Source organism: Palaemon carinicauda, chromosome 23 (assembly GCF_036898095.1).
Source record: "Palaemon carinicauda isolate YSFRI2023 chromosome 23, ASM3689809v2, whole genome shotgun sequence".
Taxonomy (NCBI): domain Eukaryota; kingdom Metazoa; phylum Arthropoda; class Malacostraca; order Decapoda; family Palaemonidae; genus Palaemon; species Palaemon carinicauda.
In genome coordinates this window covers 63,951,679-63,957,758 of record NC_090747.1, presented here as the reverse complement: position 1 = coordinate 63,957,758, position 6,080 = coordinate 63,951,679, and positions in this window count along the sequence as shown.

Genomic DNA, 6,080 nt, shown 5'->3' with positions numbered 1-6,080 from the left:
ATTGCCGAAAGAACTGGGAATATTCTTCCCAATGTTGGCTGCATAATATTTCTGCAACTACTTTTGGAAAATACAAAAAAGGGTTGGGTAACTTGACAAGAGTGCAAGTAATATTTGTTTATAAACTACTAATATCACTTGTATGATCTTGACATTTACAAGGAAGATTTACAAAAATTTTCACTTTCTATACATGGGTTGTTGCAGTATTATACATTAATTTAAAGATTTGAAAGATTCTTCCAATGTAATTATAGTGTGCTAATGCTGCCAAATGTTTGACTGGGGGTTATTCTATGCACTGAACTTGTACAGCATCCATTACATGGTCATAGTCCTTTTACAACCCTCAATACTGTTCTTGTGTAAAAGTTCCAATTAATATGTGCTAACGGCAAATTTCTCGTCTACATACTCTAGGTCCGCTAATTCCCATTACCAATCCAATCCTCCACCGACCCCAACTGTTCTATGCACTACAAAATCCATGAGGATAAACTATGTAGGTGACAACACATTCACTTATAGTACTCTGTTCATTTGATACAACTACACTGACAGTAACTTTGTGCTTGCTATGCTCATGAACAGACTATCCTCTTCCTCATATCCACCCAATTTGTCTCTCTCCACATCTTGGTGTGCAGCAATTGTTCCATAGTGTGCTATAATAATAATGTTTATTGGACAAAAAATATTTACATTCAGATTTACATAAAGAAAAAAAAGACTCGGTTATAGCCCATGTGGAGCAGAGCTCTTCGGGCAATAATACAACTAAAATAATATCAATTAAATAAAAATGAAAAAAGTAAATATGGATATAGATATACAAAATGTACGCATACATATACATAATCATATCTATACAAAGATACATATAAATGAGAATCTTAGCCTAATAACAAATGGAAATGCATATTTTATATGATAAAGGATGATATATGAAAGCTAATGGTATATACATTGAAAAATTGTAGATATTAAGCAAAAAACTCAGTAAAAGAACTAGTTTTACAAATAAAAAAATATTCTAAACAATGAAACATACTTGCGTTGTGGTTAGGTAGGCAAGTATAAATATTTATTAATAAAGCTTAATACCCAGATAACAGGAGATTTGTATATGATTTCTTAAAAGAGCGAATGCTAAGCAGTGCCTTTAGATAAGCGGGCAGAGTATTCCAAAGTTTAATACCTTGGTATAGATACGATTGCTCGCATCTATTAATACGTAGGAAAGGAAGAGTTAAGTTTGAATTTCTTGTTCCATATGGATGAACTGATTGTTCCTGAATTATTTTTCGTCTTAAATCTGGAAGTTTGTTCAAAAGTGTTTGGAACATCATATTCATTAAGGAGAGCTTATAATTGCCTTCCAGCTTCAATATCGAGAGAGACCGGAAGAGTGGTGATGTATGAGCTAAGTAATCACTGGAGCTTATGATTATTACCAGTCTTTTTTGAATTACAATTAATAGTTGCAAGACATTTCTACTACTACTCCCCCACGCTGTATTGCAGTAATTTAGGTGAGGAGTTACTAACGAGTGATTCAATTGTTTTATAATATATAAGGGGAAATACTCTTTTAATCTATCTATTTATTAACTGTCATATTTACATGCTCACATAAAGTTAGTTTATTATCAAGAATTATCCCTAAATATTTACCACTGGACTTCTGATCCAGAGTGTGATTTCCTATAGCAACCCTTATGTTATCCGGAACTCTACGTAGAGAAAAGATTATGAAGTATGTCTTTCTTTCATTTAAGGTTAACTTATTTGCTAGTAGCCAGTTTTTTTACACGAGTTAAATCAGCGGTTAGTGTATCGCAGAGGGAGTAGATATTTTTATGTCTGAAATGAAGCGTAGTGTCATCAGCAAAGAGTATGGAGCTTAACCTACCTACTGATCGAGGTAGATCATTGATATAGGCGAGGAAAAATAACGGTCCTAGGACTGATCCCTGGGGAACACCTATTTTGACATCCATAACCTCTGAGAGATGGCCATCGAGGGTCACAAATTGTTTTCGACTCGTTAAGTAGGATTTTAGTAAGAGTAACGCATTTCCACGTATTCCATAATGTTCGAGCTTTTTAAGCAGCACATCATGAGAGACTGTGTCAAAGGCTTTACTCAAATCTAAAAAGACCGCACCAAGGTATTCATTTTTATTCATCGCATTGTAGATATTTTCAAGAAGGTCATTTACAGCATCACTTGTACTAACGCCACGCAGAAAGCCATACTGACAGGTTGAAAAGATATTACATCTAGTAAAGAAAGAGTAGAGTCGATTTTACAATAATTTTTCAAAAATTTTATTCAATAAGGGAAGGCAACTTATTGGTCTATAGTTATTGACATCCGATTTATCACCAGACTTATGTAGCACAGTAACGCACGCTATTTTAAAAGTGTCAGGATAAATGCCAGAGGCAATACAATGGTTGAACAATAAGGATATAGGAAAGGCAAGTAAACTAGCATTATTCTTATATAGTTTAGTAGGGGGAGAATGAATATTTGCTTTTTTGTTCTTTAGTTTTTTTATAATGTTGATTACTTCAAGTGGAGAAGATGGGGTCAAATAGAGTGCTGATTTGAAGGAGGCAAATAGGAATGAAAATCTAACTGATTATTTTAAGGCAGAGCATCTCGGAGAGTAATGCCAATTGTAGAGAAATGAAGATTAAAAGCATTTGCGAGATGCGGGTAAACACACTGAAAGATTAAATTTTCTTAAACCAGTATTGTACTTTAATAATATTCTTTATTTTTTTGTATTTTATACATTTTATTCTTAACATCATTATTCATATAACGTGTGTAATAAGTTCCAAGCAAGGCGAAACTAAAAAGGATTGTTGGTGCACATATTTCAAATTCCCAATAATGGAGTGGAAATGTTTTATCTTAATAGTCCGGAGTGAAAATTCAGTTTAATAATGCATTGCATACAATCCAAACACGTTCAAAATGTTATGGATGAAAGTGCTTCCGTGACTGCCCACCACTCTTCTGGAAGGGACTTGGCCCGACACCTGCGACATAGGAGTCGTTACTTTCGCTCTACCTCAGGACCAAAGGGCATTGCCGTTTCATTGGTTCGTAAACTGACGAGTTTGGTTATAGGAACTTTGTGAAGATAATTGTCGTATTAAAGGACCAAGAGTTGTATTGGTTTAGGAATTAATCATATTAAAAGTAACTTGTAATGGTTCCAGCATAAACAGAGTCCTTTAATAGTACTTAAAACTTAACATATCAAAATAGATACCTGGTGGCTGGTGTCGAGTCCAGACGTACAGTACTTCCCAGCGTCCTCTTGGCTTTTTTAATTAATTTTATTTCAGAATGAATAAATTATCTAAGTTGGAATAGCACGACACTATAAGCCCAAGGGCTCCAAAAGCAAAATAGTTGAGTGAGGAAGTAAATAATGTTAGTGGAGTAATAGCCAATTAAAAAAAACTTTACTATTAATGTAAGGGTACGAGGATATGCAGTGTAAAGTGTAATTGTGAGTACGTTATCCAACATACTTGTCCTTGTCAGGGGGGGGGGGGCATGGCTGTTGCTGTCCTATCCCTCGTGTGTGTGTGTGTGTGTGAACTTACGATATCAAGAACCTGAAGGTGGTCTGTTATCCCTTTGTATGAAGGGAGGTGCATTCTTTTTCTTCAGTGTCTGCCAAACCTAGAAGCGCCAAGGACATATAACCGGGTAAAACATAGTTGTGGTTTTTTCTCATGAATGCTAAGTCAGCATGATCATGTCTCGTCTTCATTACAATCTAAACTGCAACTATTGAAGAATGAGACTATGAAATAATCAAAAGTCTGATATGATAACGTGAATTGTGCAGTTTCTCTCCACGATGGAGACCCTGCAATAGTACTAAACCCTTGTCCACATGATCGAGCATGCCGGAGGGGCAAACAGTGATACCAGGCTACAATAGTTGGTAAGAATGAGGGTTAATGACGTCAGAAGCAGGAAAACCACAGACAGATCTGGCATAATACAGTGTTGCCAGATCCCTGCCTTTAGTTTTCCTGCTTCTGACATCAACCACCCTCATTTTCACTAACTATTGTAGCCTGGTATCACTGTTTGTCCGTCGGGCATGCTCGATCGTGTGGACAGGGCTTACGATCCTCTTGAATGCCAAAAGATGTCCCAGTGGGAGGAAACATCAGCGCACAGGATGCTTGAAGATGCGTCTCGGTACATCGGTGTCAACACACCTTTTACCAGTACATGGTCTCGTGCCAGGATGAGTAAGGGTGACGAATTGTTTCTTTTGGGGGGAAGAATTATCAGTACTTGCTACACCTTGAAGATGCGTCTCGGTACATCGGTGTCAACACACCTTTTACCAGTACATGGTCTCGTGCCAGGATGAGTAAGGGTGACGAATTGTTTCTTTTGGGGGGAAGAATTATCAGTACTTGCTACACTCATATTAGCTGAGCATACATAATATCGGTTAGGATGAAAGGTCAATACCTTTTTTTTTCCTCCTTCCTGGATGATCTCGCTCTTTCGGGAGAGGAGAAGCACGTTGAAAATGTCTTATGTGCAGCTACTGCTTGTATCTGCTCCTTCGTCTGTTTCAGAACCTTTAGACATGCTATCTGATGAGGAAGGAGTCGCCAAAGCACAGGTCAAATGATGGGGCAAAGTCTCGCGAGCCAACCGATTCGTATGCATGTTTTTATGATATGAGCAGTGGCGTGCTAAATGCCAAGCAGTGGTTCTTCTTCGTCCTTCCGTGACCATGCTTACGACCAACAAAGGCTGCTACAAAGAAATCCGTCAGATATGGAAAATAGTCTTCGGATAGTTGCTCCTAGTCGTACTAGTGGCGAAAAACTTTACTCGCCGATCTTTCCTTACTGTGTGGGAGGGACTGTACGCACCAGGAACGCATCGACTTGGGAAGATGATCCTAGTAATGTTCTCACATCATACAGGAGGAGAGAGGTTATGTATCCGGAACGCTTCGTTCTGCGAGAAAACTCTCGTTACTGGCTACAGGATCATATTACTGGAAGTTCAAATTTTCATAAGCCCGGCAGTCTTGGTTACAGTCTCCCGTTGTAAGACGTGTCGTATTACGTGTAGAACAAATACCAAATTTTGTTAAGTAATTTGAAACATTTTATAAAATAAACTATCTTATACACTGCCTCCCTCAACAACCCAGCATGTCCCAGCAAAAGGAGTGCTGACGTTGACGAAACAACCGCCACGTGTTCTTGATCTCATCTTATACACTGCCTCCCTCAACAACCCAGCAAAAGGAGTGCTGACGTTGACGAAACAACCGCCACGTGTTCTTAATCTCATCTTATTCACTGCCTCCCTCAACAACCCAGCAAAAGGAGTGCTGACGTTGACGAAACAACCGTCACGTGTTCTTGATCTCATCTTATACACTGCCTCCCTCAACAACCCAGCAAAAGGAGTGCTGACGTTGACAAAATAACCGCCACGTGTTCTTGATCTCATCTTATACACTGCCTCCCTCAACAACCCAGCATGTCCCAGCAAAAGGAGTGCTGACGTTGACGAAACAACCGCCACGTGTTCTTGTTCTCATCTTATACACTGCCTCCCTCAACAACCCAGCAAAAGGAGTGCTGACGTTGACGAAACAACCGCCACGTGTTCTTGATCTCATCTTATACACTGCCTCCCTCAACAACCCAGCAAAAGGAGTGCTGACGTTGACAAAATAACCGCCACGTGTTCTTGATCTCATCTTATACACTGCCTCCCTCAACAACCCAGCATGTCCCAGCAAAAGGAGTGCTGACGTTGACGAAACAACCGCCACGTGTTCTTGATCTCATCTTATACACTGCCTCCCTCAACAACCCAGCAAAAGGAGTGCTGACGTTGACGAAACAACCGCCACGTGTTCTTGATCTCATCTTATACCCTGCCTCCCTCAACAACCCAGCATGTCCCAGCAAAAGGAGTGCTGACGTTGACGAAACAACCGCCACGTGTTCTTGATCTCATCTTATACCCTGCCTCCCTCAACAACCCAGCATGTCCC